This window comes from Prunus avium, chromosome 6 (genome assembly GCF_965620075.1).
Source record: "Prunus avium chromosome 6, drPruAviu1.hap1.1, whole genome shotgun sequence".
NCBI lineage: Eukaryota > Viridiplantae > Streptophyta > Magnoliopsida > Rosales > Rosaceae > Prunus > Prunus avium.
Window position 1 is genome coordinate 13,045,734 of NC_142289.1, and position 16,306 is coordinate 13,062,039.

The 16,306-nt window shown below is 36.1% G+C and overlaps 1 long non-coding RNA gene and 1 other non-coding gene across 2 annotated transcripts; one reads left to right on the forward strand and one right to left on the reverse strand.

Annotated features, from left to right (window-relative positions):
• Positions 1-2,406: 2,406 nt before the first annotated feature.
• LOC110749171 (uncharacterized) lies at positions 2,407-4,113 on the reverse strand. The gene is made up of 2 exons (XR_002525573.2): positions 3,474-4,113; positions 2,407-2,633 (listed from the first exon to the last, which is right to left on the reverse strand). It is a non-coding gene; the product is annotated as an uncharacterized LOC110749171 (long non-coding RNA).
• Positions 4,114-14,207: 10,094 nt separating this feature from the next.
• LOC148293693 (small nucleolar RNA R71) lies at positions 14,208-14,316 on the forward strand. Its single transcript, XR_015836906.1, has one exon. It is a non-coding gene; the product is annotated as a small nucleolar RNA R71 (small nucleolar RNA).
• Positions 14,317-16,306: the final 1,990 nt, after the last annotated feature.

Sequence of the window (16,306 nt, forward strand, 5' to 3'; positions counted from 1 at the left end):
TATGATAAGTCACTGGTCCTGATAGGCCTATGCCTTCCCCATGTGCCCAGCTCATACTCCTTTGAGGATGACCCATGCCTCTGCAGCTTGCATTAAATAATGGCAAGTGGCCCTCATCTCTTGCCTATATAAGGGAAAAGACCCCTATCTAATAAGGCTCTCTCCAATTCTCCTCTCCATGGGCATATCCGAAGACGCCCAAGCTCTCCCTCTTCCTATTATATTCGGGCTCTCAAAACTCTCTATTTATAATGTAATACTCATCCATCATAAACATCAAGCTCTACAGCGGACGTAGCCCTATTCATGGGTGAACCACTCTATATATGTGTAATGTGTGAGATTGTCAATATCCTCTAAAGCACATGCTAAATCACCTATTAACAATCACCATTAGTAAGAGAAAGTTAAAGCTCTAGCAAATTTTTACTTTTATATTTTATTTTTCAAAAGTTAAAGGAATTTTGTGATTTTGCAAACAAACATGTATAAATTTATAAGTCTTCATTGCTTAAGAATAAAGAAAGTTCATCAAAGGAAGACAACACACCTGGAATAGCTCCTAGAAATCTCTAATCATAAATAGAATTGATTTGAATTGATCTGGACCTGAAATACGAAAAATCTGAAAAATTGACTTTTAGTGATGAAAAATTTGATAAAAAGTCGTCGCTAAAACCCTTTTGTAATAAAAAAATCTTCAAATTTCTGGGCAAACACCAGTTTGTTTTTTTTTGTTTTTTTTGTTTTTTTGTTGGTAGGTTTTAGGCCACTTTTGTTTAGCTTCAAATCTTCCTAAAACATCATGTAAACCACCTGAGACCCCCAAACCTGAGTTAAATAATCATAATAACCATTCTAAACATGATGGTGGCTTCAAATTTACCCGAAAAACATCAACAACAAAAAAATAGACAGAAAATCTGATTTTGGCCAAAATAAGAACATAATAAGCTCTTTTGCTATTTTCTGGGTTTTAAAGTCATCTAATGATCAAAACAACTTTTGTAATACATATGGAACATGTTGCAATCATCTTTGGGTTAGAAAAAGTCGAGAAATGTTATTTGAAACATAAAATCTTTTCTTTGGAACACAAAATCTTTTTTTTTTTTTTTTTTTTCTTTATGACTCAAAACTTAAACAAAAACAAAAACAACAAAATTTCTTACCCCAAAACCTAAATTAAGCATTGTCCTCAATTTTGAAATTAGATGCATGTAAAGAGTAGTAGAGGCATAGAGGGATAGAAATAAAGAAATAAAAACAAAAAGAAAGGAATGAAGGTACCTAGTTGGGTTGCCTCCCAACAAGCGCTTAGTTTATAGTCCGTGATCGGTTCAAAATTGTATATTATTTCTTACCCTTCTAGCTTATGATTTGGTTATGTTTTTGAGTTAAACTTGTGCTTTTAATCCTTTTTGTGTTTATCTTTCAGTTAATTGAGCTTTAGGTAACAATGATGGCTTTGGAGAACATAATTCATGCAATTCATGCATGTTAGGGCCTAATTTGGATGAATGGATGAAGAGCTTAAAGACAAACTCAATTTTGGCTACAGTCCCCTGCCAGCCCAGTTTCGTAGGTCATATTGCAAGCTTTGTTTCAGCAACCTACATAGCTCGGATGAGGCCACATTCTTCATGAAAGTTGTTCCAATGGGTGTGTAATATAACATATCCAAAATTCAGCCCCATTGGATAAATATGGAGTCTGTTACCTAGCAAACACAGAACCATGCTCAGGATGGATCTTATCAGCGCGGAAAATGAGTTAGCAATTTGTTTTGGCCTTAACTTCTTCCTCCGACCTTGGATTGGCCCAAATAACATATGGCTGGAAAGAAGACATTCTGAACTTCAATTTAGAGTGCTTAAAGTCCTAATTTGATTAAGAGAAGCCCAAGTTGTAAGCCCTTGAAGTTGCTGGTCATGCTGACCTCAGCATGTGCTGGTTGGATGCTTGGTCATGGTGAGCTAGGTATGAGCTATCATTTCTGGTTGGAAGCTTGGTCATGGTGACATGAAGATGAGCTAGGGCTGCTGGTGGTAGGCCTGGGCACGGTTCGGGTCGGGTTGAATTTTGAGTGACCCGTGGGCCGAACCGAGTAAGATATCGGTTCTCGGGTCGGATCGGCTCCAAATTGAAAGCCGAAAATGGGCCGAACCGGTCGACCCGATAGGCTCCGGTTCGGTTCAGGCTTTTTGGTCGGTTTTGGGCTTTAGCCCACTACTAGTTATTTTTAAGCCCAAATCACTTTTTTGGGCCAAAATCTTTATTTTTTGGGTCAAATTGCCAAAACCTAATTGGCTTATTTATTCAAAAGCCCAAGTTTTTTCCACAATGCCAATTTTTCAAACAGGCCATCCATTAAAGCCCACTTCATTTTTCCTAAACCAAATCCTGTAAATTCAACTAAATTATAACCTGTTTTTTTTTAGTTTCTAAACTAAATCACAATCACAAGCATCACCCAACTATCAAATTAGTTGTTTCTTACATCCCATGACAAAAAATACAAGTAAAGTACCAAATTATATTTTACAACCCATGACAAAAAATACAAGTAAAACACCAAATTAAATTTTAAATACCAAACAGATTCACTCGTATGATTGTATCAGTTAAGGGAGCTGCAAAAAAAAATACACTTGTATCAGTTTAAAATCACTCACCAAACAACCAGAATCATACTCCAACTCGATAGTTAATTTCACCCAAAAAAAAAGTGTTTGCAGTTTCTGTCTGAAATCATTTAAACTGATCAAAACAAGTTATAGCACCTCAATCGACTCAAATACACAGATAAAAACACTTCTCAATTAGTTATCATTCAAAACATCTTATAAGCTCTGTTCCAAAGCAAACTAGATTCATCCAAAATGAAAGAATGAGTAAATTAATTAATGAACATTACAGGTGTGTATGTGAAGTTGCTTTTATATATCCTCTGAATGTGTGGGTAATGAAAGATTGTGGTGAAGAAAAGTCTTGGACGAAAATGTTTTATATTGATCCAGGTTGTCATGAGGAGTGGCCTTATGGCTTATATCAACTGATGAAAAGCTTTGAAAATGGGGGATTTCTGATGTTTCATTCTAGTAGTAATGCATTCATTTACTATCACCCAGAAAACTACATATTCAAATACCTGAAGCTTCGCGGGTTTCAGTCAAATTTTGAAGCAAAATCAACCAAGTAAAATCAAATACCTGAAAACTACAGACTGATAACAAGTGTATATACGCAGGGAAACTAAATAAATAAACAAAAACCCATAAACCCATCAAATAGGTTATTTGAAAGTTGAAATACACACCCATACAGCTTTATTCACCCATATCAACTCATATTTATTTGTCAGAAATAGTTGAAAACGTTTGAAAGAACTTAATCATAAAACTAATGAAGAAAAAAAGACAAATAACAGATTGAACATTGTAGGCATTCAAAGAAGAGATGCTGCGACTCACAGTAGCATTGAAAATCCATGAAACTTGGGGAACATAAGCAACAGTCCCCCTGATTACAACACCAGAATTTGCTCTGGGAGGCAGCGCTCCAAGCATGGCTAATACAAGCGATGTCTTCCCTTCTCCAGTGCCGCCAACAACTGCCACTAAGCTTCTCTGCCTGCAAAAAGAACAAAATAAAAACCAGAAGATGAGATAGGATGAGGTCGAGAGAGAGAGGATGAGGTCGAAAGAGACAGGAGATGAGAGGAGAGAGAGAGAGAGATCGATGACGGTGAGGGTGAGGTCGGGAGAGAGACGATAGAGGTAGAGGGTGAGAGAGGCGGCGATTGAATTTGAGAGAGTGAAATGAAAGAGAAAGGTGAAGGAGCTAGGTTTAGTTGTGGTTGTGATCTAGTGCAAGCATCCTCAAGGTAAAGCTCTTCTTTTACCCAATAAACAGAGGCCACGTGGTATATTTATATATTATTGATTAATGCTCGGTTCGGGTCAGGTTTTCCGGTTCCAAATTTTTTTGAACCGAAGGCCGAACCGTTGACTTCGGTTCGGGTCAGGTTTAGTGTTGACTTTTTCGGTTTGGTCAAAAAAACCTCATTTTTCGGTTCGGTTTGGTTTGGTTCGGTCGGTTCATTCGGTTTATCGGTTTTTATGCCCACCCCTAGCTGGTGGGATTTAGTGGTGAAGTGCATCACCCATTTCAGATTTTCTAATACAAGTGCATCAACCATTTCAGATTTTATAAAACAAGTGTTGTATGCATTAGCCATACTTAATTCAGATTTTCAGCTTCCTTAGGCCTATATATAGTGAGGTTTCCCAAGCTTGTAAACACACCCCAAGGGGGGGAGCTCTCAAACACTTCTCTAGAGCTCCCTTCCCTTCTCTCCCTCAAATTCTCTTAGTTTCCTTTGTAGTTCTCAATTGTTGTAATAAGATCATTCTACTAAATTTTCTTCTCCAAATCTCTCAAACACTTCTCCCATCTCTAAAGTTCTCCAAACACTTCTCCTCCCTTCTCCAAATTTCCCAAACACATTTCCCTTCTCTTCCAAAAGTCTCCATGTCTCAAACACTTCACAAACACCTTTCTCTCCACTCCCTAAGTTCCCAAAGTCTCCAAGTTCACAAACATCCTCCAAGTTCTCAACCACTCTCTTCCAAATTCTCAAAGTTCCTAAACACTCTCTTCCAAAATCCACAAAGCTCTCAAAACACCTCTCTACTTTCTTCTCCAAATCCTCCAAGTTCTCAAACACTCTCTTCCAAATTCCCCATGTCTTAAACACATTCCCTTCCAAAATCCTCAAAGCTCTCAAACACATGTTCTTCCAAAATTCTCTAAAGTTCCCAAACACTTTCTTCTCCCTCCTCAAAGTTCTCAAACACTTCCTTTCTTCCTCAAAGTTCTCTTAGTTTCCTTAATGTTTTCTTAGTTGTAATTTATTTTTCTTTGTTATGTAAATTCTTTTCTTAAGTTTTCAAGTTGAATTAGTTTCCAAGTTTCAATTATGGTTTTTGTTCTTATTCATTATGCTTATAAGTTAATATGCTAGTTTGAATGATTGATCACCATTTAGGCTTGCATGTTAGCTATCTTGGTTTGAATTAAGAGTATACACCATGCTTTAATTCGAATTGAACTATGAATAGGAAGAGTATGTATGGACATTCGACAACAAGGATTAGATACATACTTGGTTGTTTAAAATGTTCTTCTATGCTTAATGGGTTCCTAATGCTTAATTTTAGGTTAGACAACAAATGATCAAATTAGGGAATTAGGAACACAAGGTTATGACCACACACCATGGCTTAATCATACTTTAGCTAGAATCAATCCATTAATCTAAATTGAACTTGGGAACTTATTTGCTTGAGTTACCTATTTCTTTCTTCCTTGTTTTATGTTCTTTGTTTTTGTTTCTATTTTGTGTAGGGAAACTAAATTGGATCATTCAATCACCAATCCCTGTGGAATCGACCTCGCACTTACATATGCTATACTACCAACGGTTCGTGCACTTGCGAGTATCACAAGTTGAGGATGCAGCTTAATCCATTTTGGTGCAGCTGTATAAACACAACAAGTTTTTGGCGCCGTTGCCGGGGATTGGCAACTTAGTTTGGTTCTATTTCTTTTCCCTACTTGTTTTATTTTTATTTTTCATTTTCATGTTTTTCTAGACAATTTCAAGTTTTAAAGTTAATGACGTTAATGGATAAGTTGTGTTTGTAGTCCAACAGAAAAGGACAATTGCCCAACAAGCAAGAGAACTGGGTTTAAGTCCCAGCTTACACAACCCATTGGTGCTTGTTGCTTTGAAGCATGGAATTGGACATGTGTTGATTTTTCCTTTTCATTTTTAGTTTTTTTTTTTATATTTCGTAATCCTTTAATTCTGTTTCAAGTTTTTTGTGTTCGTTTTAGCAATTTATGATAGCTTAATAAAAATGGAGAGAGATGGCAACCTCAATCATAAGAATGGGGAGTGTGGAGCAGTGGGAGAAGTCGCGACCTCCAAATGCATCATGCTCGACCTAATCGCTTCAAGGGGGAGTATTCCAATCCTTTCTCTTTAGTTGTTTTGTTATTACTTCAGTAATTTTAATTTTCTATTTCTTTTATTAAAAAAAAATTAAAAAAGATTTTTTATATTAGCTGACTCGTGGTAACTCCAGTGAGCGTCTCCGTCAATACAGTGTCTAGGAGTTCTTTAGGCGACACCTTCGGTGTCTAAGAAGTTTGGGTTTTAAGTGGGACCTTTGTGACCCCTCCAACCTTCCCGGATCCCCTGGCTGTGTTTTCTGAGGCCCTTAACTGGTCATCCATGAGTTGCTTGTATATTTGTGTGTTTTTTTTCAAAAAAAAAAAAAAAACAAAACAAAAATTAAAAAATTAAAAAATTAAAAAGTTTAAAAAAAAATTGAAATTTGAGTTTTTATTTAATTTTCCTTGTAAATTGCAATTTGGAACTTCTTTGTTATTTTTTTTTTCTTTGTGTGGTCAGTTAGTTGTAAATAATAATAAATTAAAAAAAAAAAATCAATTTGGAAGTTCTTTGTTTTCTTTTATGTTCTTTTTTTTGTTTTGTTAGGTTAGTTTATTTATTTACGTGGTGTGGTTAGTTAGTTTATTTCTGAGTGTTAAAAACACATTTTTATTTCATTTCAAACATTACAAACAAAGAAAAAAAAAAGTAAAACAAAAAAAAAACAAAAAAAACAAAAAACAAAAAAAACATTCAAGTAAATTAAAAATAAAAACAACTTCTTCATCTTCATCTTCATCATCATGGCTTGCCTCTATTTTCTCTTACTTGCAGAATCTGCAGCAGCTCGACATGGTCCTCATTTTTCCTCTGCAGTGCTTCCACGTGCTGATTGGCACAGTAGAGCCGCTTCTGCAAGTCCGCCACCATAGCCTTCAAGGAAGTTATTTCCTCGCTCATCGCGGCACACTCCCGTGTTCTCGCCAGCAATCGCATACCCAAATTGGTAGCGGAGACCGCGTGGAGCACAGTTAAATTGTGGGACTCCTCTACCGCTGCCTTGTCAGACCTCTGTGCCACATGCAGATGATCTGTTGGAGTGAGCTTGCTGCTAATCATGCCTCCCAGCAGCGCTGCTCTGTTCGGCATTGCCTCAGAAAAGTTCGGTATTATCTCAGCAAAGTTTGAGGCCGTACCGTGATGATATGTGGAGTTTGGGAAGACAGGAGTTGGAGGAGCCCTTGTCTGGGCATTTGGTGGTGCAAGTGAGAGCTCAAGGTTGAGATCATCAAGGTGAGTGCATGAGGATGCCATTTGTTTTGCTTCTGAATTTTTTGATGTTTTTCCTTGAGTTTGCAGGAAGAAATGCTGGGTATCATCCGCTTGCAGAAGTGTGGTTTAAATAGACATATGCTGATGAGAGAGAGCCAACACCATTTCGGATTTCCCGGGCATGCTCGACCTAATCGCTTCAAGGGGGAGCACCTTTACTTTACTTTACTTTTTTTCCTCCGTGTTTTCTGGTGTTTAATATTTTTGCCCGTTACTTTCATTTTCTAGAGCTTTGTGTTTTTGCTTTTCCCTTTCGGCTATCATCTTTAGTTTATTTTAGTTAGGGAAATGTGTTTTCTTTTCCGTTTGTCGTCTTTGTTTTATTTTAGTTGGGAAGTGTGTTTTCTTTTTCTTTTTCTTTCTGCAACCTTACTCTTTTATTTCCGAAACAAAATAACGAAAATACAAAAACAACAAAATAAAATAAAAACAACAATAATGCAGTAGGAAATCATTTCTTCTCGGTGCTTGGTGTCTCGACCATTGGAGCTTTGAGTTTGGCCCTCTGGCTGTCCTCTTCCGGGGCTTCACGCACAGCTTCTTGGGGCTCATCACTTGAGCTCCCAAAGATCGCAATCTTAGCTTGAGCGTAACTACTCTCGCGATCTGCTTGTTTGCGTTTACCCGGTCGGTCTAGGTCTTCCAGCTGTTTTCGCATGTCGCGAGAGTACAACTCTACCATTTTTGATAGGTTTTTATTCTCGTCCCGCAATACTTCTAGCTGGTGTCGATTCACCTCCACTATCCTTGACCTCTCCCTTTTCAAGCTTTTTATAGCAGTCTGACACTCCTCAACCATACTTCGCTCCGCCGCCAACTGACCTTTCAGCACCTCTACCTCATGGGACTTCGCAAGTAGGCGATGACCCAAACTTGCGACTGTTGCCGTACTCTGCACGCTCAGTGCCAGGGCATCGCTCACGACCCGGTTGTCATCCCTTGTCCCCAGAACACGTATATCTTTAGGGGTCACTAAATTTCTAGCCACTCCAATGGCAACATCGTTGTCCAGGAGTATTGAGTCAGTTACTGTCACAGGCCCCCGTGCGGAAGCAAAGTAGGGCATCCATACTGGTGCCGCTGCTTGGCCTCGTGTCTGAGTCGGTGGAGCTAGGTTGAGATCCAACGAAAATGGGTAGTTAGAGGCCATTTGATTTCTCACTCTCTTTTCTTCTTTCTTTCTTTTCTCTTTTGTGTGTTTCTGAGTTTGCGTTTTTTTTCACCCTTTCTTATAGACTTAGTCTTTGACAAACCCTAGCCATTACAACATCTGAGCATTTTCTGAATCTCCAGCATTCCTTGAGTCCCACAACCTTCTCGCCTTCCAACCATACCCAACTCATTTATCACGACGTGTCTTTTCTGAACGAACGCGTTCAGTAAAGTCTTCGCGCCTTTCCATGAGCCCGTAATTTTTGCTTGTGGAGTCTGCGGCACCTCTACGCGTCAACACGTGTCTCACCCTGTCAGTTGGTCCCTTACACTGAACCGAGACATCATGACCCATGTTCTCTTAAAAATAAAAAATAATAATAAAAAAACGTGTGGGCTTCGGATTTCATTGTGGGTCGGGTTTTCACCGTTGTTTAGGTTTCAAGGTGGGTTAACTTTCTTTTGGGTTGGGCTTTCAATTGTTTGGGTTTTGGTTTGCGTAAGACTGTCTGTTTAGGGCTTTCTGTTTCGAGTGTTTTACTGTTTCATTTTTTTTCTTTTTTGTTTATTTGTTTGTTTGTTTTGTAATTTTTATTTTTGTAATTATTTTATTTGTGTTTTTTTTTTTTTTTTTTTTTTGTGTGGTTTATATTTACTTTAGTACCTTTCATTTCTTATTATGACATTGCTTGTTCCTAATTTTTAAACATTGAGGACAATGTTCATTTCTAGGTTTGGGGGTATTGGAGTTTAGCATGTAAAATTGGTTTTTCCTTAATTTTATTTAATTTTTTTTTTATTTGCTTGTTTTTATTTTTATTTTATTTTGTTAAGTCTTGCTTTTATTTTGATTTTGATTTTATTCACTTTCCGAACACATTTGATGAGATTGTGATAAATGTTTGCATGACTTAAATGAAAATTGAATTTTATTTATTTTTTATTTTTTTTCCTTGTAAATTTTTATTGTAAAAAAAAAAAAATTTAATTAATTGATTAATTTGGCATCGTTCTAGCATGATATGTTCGAAACCTTCTTTACACTTGCCATTTGTTTCATAATTTTCCAATTAAAGGATTTGCATGACCCAAAGAATTGTATCAAGCACAAATTAGACTTATATAACCATATAAAGTGAGCTTTTGAGCCTTGTACTTCAATTCATGAGTGTTATATACATACTCTTATTTTCTTGTCATCAAAGTTGTTGTTTGATCTCATTATTTATTGATTTGGTTGAACACTTAAAAGTCATTCATTCTTATGCAATTTGACTTCACGACATTTAAGAAGTGATATTAAGGCCCTCTTTGGATCGTTTGTGCCTTTCAAGCTAACCTTATGCATGCTTAAGCATGATTTTCCATTGTTAACCATTTTGAGCCTACATGTAAACCTTTTCTTTCATTTAACCAATTATATTTCCTCGCCTTAGCCTGAAAAACAAATATTTACCTTTCTAAAGAACTCATGAGCTTTAATTGGGATGTGTTTTTCATACTAAGTTTGGGAATTTCGAAGAAAAAAAAAAAAATCACACAATTGGTGAAAGAAAAGAAAAAAGTTATGATTAAATGGTAGTTGAATGAAATTTTGTTTTTGGGTTTCATTGGTGTTTGGAAAGGAGTTTAAATCATTGTAAATGAAGGTATAAGGAGTTTTGATCATGTAAAAGAAAAAAAAATCTAATCGTGATGATTCGAAGTCTTGTAAACAATTTTTTTTATGCTCTTACATTGTGAGTTCCTTGGACTTTGTATTATCCATACCCTTCATTTCTTACTCACCTTACACCCTTGGCCCCATTACAACCCATGTTAAAGACCTAAATTGATCTTAAATGTCATGTGGTTGAATTGCATTCATTTTTCTACTTTTAAGTGTTTGACATCCTTCTTGAGATCATATTAATGCAAGTTCTTCATATTTCTATTGCGAGTTAAGTCCCTTATGGTTTAACTCTATTCTCATGTTTATAACTGAGTGTGCATTATAGCCCTCTTCTGAGTGATTCATTTGTGAGAGGACAACTTTGGTGAGATTTGAAGTTGAACTTATGCTTTGTATGATTTTTGAAATTGTGTGAAAACTAAGATTGGGGAATTTGTTGCATTTGGCTATCACACTACTACACTTTTAGCATATTGTGTTTAGAACTTTGCCGCTTTGTAAATAATGTCTAAAAATTGAGCTTTTATTGTTAAAACGTTTAAGTCATGTGCATGAGTCATTTCTCTTCATAAAATGTTCGGAAAAATTGTTTTAAGTTCTTTGTGTTTTTGTGTTTGTTTTTGTTTTTGGTTTTGCTTAAGGACTAACAATCTTTAAGTTTTCTAATTACTTTGTTTTACAGAGTCAGTAAAACGTTTGTGGGTATCGTATCTGTTAAACCCTCAGGAGACACAACTCCTCCTACTAGGGATGCCTAGAGGTTTAAAGGCTTGTTGCATATGCTAAATGCAATCGAGTTACCTACGAAAGTGGTTTAGTTAACTTCTAGTTTTGTTTTTAACTTTGTTTTGTGTTGTTTTGCTCGAGGACTAGCAAAATCTAGGTTTGGGGGTATTTGATCGGTTCAAAATTGTATATTATTTCTTACCCTTCTAGCTTATGATTTGGTTATGTTTTTGAGTTAAACTTGTGCTTTTAATCCTTTTTGTGTTTATCTTTCAGTTAATTGAGCTTTAGGTAACAATGATGGCTTTGGAGAACATAATTCATGCAATTCATGCATGTTAGGGCCTAATTTGGATGAATGGATGAAGAGCTTAAAGACAAACTCAATTTTGGCTACAGTCCCCTGCCAGCCCAGTTTCGTAGGTCATATTGCAAGCTTTGTTTCAGCAACCTACATAGCTCGGATGAGGCCACATTCTTCATGAAAGTTGTTCCAATGGGTGTGTAATATAACATATCCAAAATTCAGCCCCATTGGATAAATATGGAGTCTGTTACCTAGCAAACACAGAACCATGCTCAGGATGGATCTTATCAGCGCGGAAAATGAGTTAGCAATTTGTTTTGGCCTTAACTTCTTCCTCCGACCTTGGATTGGCCCAAATAACATATGGCTGGAAAGAAGACATTCTGAACTTCAATTTAGAGTGCTTAAAGTCCTAATTTGATTAAGAGAAGCCCAAGTTGTAAGCCCTTGAAGTTGCTGGTCATGCTGACCTCAGCATGTGCTGGTTGGATGCTTGGTCATGGTGAGCTAGGTATGAGCTATCATTTCTGGTTGGAAGCTTGGTCATGGTGACATGAAGATGAGCTAGGGCTGCTGGTGGGATTTAGTGGTGAAGTGCATCACCCATTTCAGATTTTCTAATACAAGTGCATCAACCATTTCAGATTTTATAAAACAAGTGTTGTATGCATTAGCCATACTTAATTCAGATTTTCAGCTTCCTTAGGCCTATATATAGTGAGGTTTCCCAAGCTTGTAAACACACCCCAAGGGGGGGAGCTCTCAAACACTTCTCTAGAGCTCCCTTCCCTTCTCTCCCTCAAATTCTCTTAGTTTCCTTTGTAGTTCTCAATTGTTGTAATAAGATCATTCTACTAAATTTTCTTCTCCAAATCTCTCAAACACTTCTCCCATCTCTAAAGTTCTCCAAACACTTCTCCTCCCTTCTCCAAATTTCCCAAACACATTTCCCTTCTCTTCCAAAAGTCTCCATGTCTCAAACACTTCACAAACACCTTTCTCTCCACTCCCTAAGTTCCCAAAGTCTCCAAGTTCACAAACATCCTCCAAGTTCTCAACCACTCTCTTCCAAATTCTCAAAGTTCCTAAACACTCTCTTCCAAAATCCACAAAGCTCTCAAAACACCTCTCTACTTTCTTCTCCAAATCCTCCAAGTTCTCAAACACTCTCTTCCAAATTCCCCATGTCTTAAACACATTCCCTTCCAAAATCCTCAAAGCTCTCAAACACATGTTCTTCCAAAATTCTCTAAAGTTCCCAAACACTTTCTTCTCCCTCCTCAAAGTTCTCAAACACTTCCTTTCTTCCTCAAAGTTCTCTTAGTTTCCTTAATGTTTTCTTAGTTGTAATTTATTTTTCTTTGTTATGTAAATTCTTTTCTTAAGTTTTCAAGTTGAATTAGTTTCCAAGTTTCAATTATGGTTTTTGTTCTTATTCATTATGCTTATAAGTTAATATGCTAGTTTGAATGATTGATCACCATTTAGGCTTGCATGTTAGCTATCTTGGTTTGAATTAAGAGTATACACCATGCTTTAATTCGAATTGAACTATGAATAGGAAGAGTATGTATGGACATTCGACAACAAGGATTAGATACATACTTGGTTGTTTAAAATGTTCTTCTATGCTTAATGGGTTCCTAATGCTTAATTTTAGGTTAGACAACAAATGATCAAATTAGGGAATTAGGAACACAAGGTTATGACCACACACCATGGCTTAATCATACTTTAGCTAGAATCAATCCATTAATCTAAATTGAACTTGGGAACTTATTTGCTTGAGTTACCTATTTCTTTCTTCCTTGTTTTATGTTCTTTGTTTTTGTTTCTATTTTGTGTAGGGAAACTAAATTGGATCATTCAATCACCAATCCCTGTGGAATCGACCTCGCACTTACATATGCTATACTACCAACGGTTCGTGCACTTGCGAGTATCACAAGTTGAGGATGCAGCTTAATCCATTTTGGTGCAGCTGTATAAACACAACAGTCCGCAACCCGAATTTTTGAAGGGAGAGCGAAGGTCTCCTTTTGTAGATTGAAATTTGCTTCCAAGTATGCCTTCAAAGTGAGGGTTGGTGCAGCAATAGTGTTTGGGACGTGCTTCCTCTATATCCAAGACAAGGAAATCCGCAAGAAATATAAATTTGTCAACGTTGATCAAAACATCTTTGACTATACCCCTTCGATATTTAATCGATCTATCCCCTAATTGCAAAGAAACTGTGGTTGCTTTTGGTTCTCCCAAGCCTAAGTTCCTAAACAGAGAGAGAGAGAGAGAGAGAGAGAGAGAGAGAGAGAGAGATAGAGAGACATTAAGTTAATACTTGCACTTTTTTCGCCTTAGCTTCTAAGTCCATAACTATCTTGATGGGTTTTCCACTTCTAAGTGTGATTAGATTCACTTTCTCCTTTGGATTTGTTTTGGTGGTACTGGGCAAGGAGCCTTGTCGTCTTCCCGATAATATGTTGGCCAATTGGCCTACTTGCACTTCAAGATTTTGGACGGATGCAGATTGATTTTGCAAAGTGGTCTCGGTTTTAGTTATAAATTAAGCAAGAACATCCTCCAATGATACCTTTTTTTTTCTTGCGGTTGAAAACTCGGTGGTGGTTTTTGCACATTCTAATTATTGCTCCAAGAAAAATTAGGGTGCCTTTGCCATCCCTGATTATAAGTGTTGGAGAAAGGATCATTAACAAGACGTTGATAGGTATTCACCATGTTTACTTGTTCTTGAAAAAATTCTAGTGGCGTGACCAAGAACATCATTGATGGAGTAAATCTCTTGTGTTGAAACTCTCTCATTCATAGGAAGCAACGCATCCAATTTATTGGTAATAGCATCAACCTGCTATTTAGAAGCAAAAACATTAGAATTACCTCTCGCATTAGAATTCTGTGTCTCGATAGCTAGAATATCAAACAAAGTTTGACATTCAGTTGGTGTCTTGTTCTTAATAGATCCACCTACATAATTGTTCACTGCAACCTTATTTGAAATGGTTAGTGCCTTATAAAAAATACGCATGAGAACTAGAATAGGCAAACCATGGTGAAAACATTGTATTAACAAATTATTGAACCGTTCCCATGCCTTAGAAGATGACTCTCATCTGTTTATTGAATGAATTGCACAATTTTATCCCTTAGTGCATCAGTTTTCTGAGTCGAAAAGAACTTTTCCAAGGACTTGTTTTGAATCTCCATCTAGCTAGTCAATAATCCAAGCCTCAAGGAGTTCAACCACATCTTTGCTTTATCTTTCATTGTCACGCCTTAACCTAGGGGTTAACGTAAACTTGGATTAAGACGTGATTCACACCTTAATTATAGAATTTAAGAAAAATTATAACAAAAATGTGAAGAACACTAAAATAAATAAATGAATATTTCACATTGAACCTTTTAGCGGAAGTAACAACATTACTAAAAAAACTTACACCACTACAATATTATACAAGTTAGAACTACTCAAGAGTCTACTAAAAGAGTAGCTCATTATTCAATCACAAGTTATGTACACGAAACACTCTATAGACAAGCCAAGTTCATCTCAAATCCTAGATTTCAGGTTCCATACTTGCAAAAAATTTTAGAGGGTGAGCGAAACCACAACTCAGTAGGGACATAAACCTTTTCATGGTAAATTGATATAACTAAATTAAGTGACATGCAATCACTTAGTCAATTATCACATCAATAATAATAATGCATGAATGCTCTTCATCTACTCCCGTTAATTCATATAATTGGACAATCAAACTTGAACGTCCTATTCCATGCTTATACCACTTGGTCCCGAATGCCCATTATATGAACTAAACCCCATCTCAATCATCCCATATATAATTCACCTTTTGTTAGTCATATTGTCTAACTCCCTATCACAAACCCTGCATCACCCAATAAAAATCATGTGCACTGTGGGATCCCTGAGATCTGGTATCTACCATAAGTTGGACTTAACTACACAAAAGACTATTCCATTACCCTATTTTCCATCATTAGTTCCTCAACCCAATAACTCCCCATAATTTCCATGACATGATATAAATATGCCTTTCATTTATCTCATGTATTAAAATATAACCACACCTATATTGATCAAATAATTAACAACAAGTAAACACCCAGTAACAAAGAATATCAACCAAATTGTAATATAACGCATAACACAATGCTCATGAAATTTAAATAAATCAATCTCTGCCTTGACACTAAAGCTTTTGCTAGAATTGTAAGACAACTCCTTAATTTCCAACGCATTCATACTTAAACTCTCTTTCTCTAGTATTTCCCTCCCTTTCTTTCTCTCTTATTGTTTTCTCATGTAAACCATGCACGCTGTGCTTTTCAAAATGAAACAATTGCACTCTTATCTATACTAAAGGAATGTCGGCTACTACTTCATTCCTATTGGATGATGTAATTGACGGCTACTAAAGGATAATAACATACATATTTATTGTCCAAGCAAAACCTAAATATCTATCAAACCTTACGTTTAAACAATTACATGTAAGTAGAGGTGTCAATAGGATGAAAAACTAATGTGCCACCTCCAACTTACATGACGCCACACTTAGTAAAATGTCACGCCAACTTACTTGCTGCCCACACTTAATTCAAACACAGTCTAACCAACAATTATATGCAGGCAACACATGTTTTGACATCAAAAGAAATATATTAACTATTGGAAGACTTCAATTTCCACCCGACGACTTGGACAAAGATGAATATACATGTATCAAATGAATCCATAATACTTTCAACTTCTTTCAAAAAGTAGAGACTCACTTTATCTTTTATTTACTTACCAAACCAAAATTTATCAATGCACCCATTAAAAAAAAATTAATAAAGAAAATAACAAAGTAATTAAATATTATAAACATAAATTCCATTTATAAAAGTAGAACAACTATATATATATATATAAACTAAAATTTAAAAATATCTAACAAAGCTCAATGTAATACTGTAACAATTAATCAAATAGATATATAATCAATTAAAACATATATACATGTGCCATACGAATGTCAACCAAGTGAACTAAGAAAGCAACTATTATTTATATATATAATTACTATAATTTAATACTTATCAAAGTAATTAAAAATAAAATATTTAACCTTCT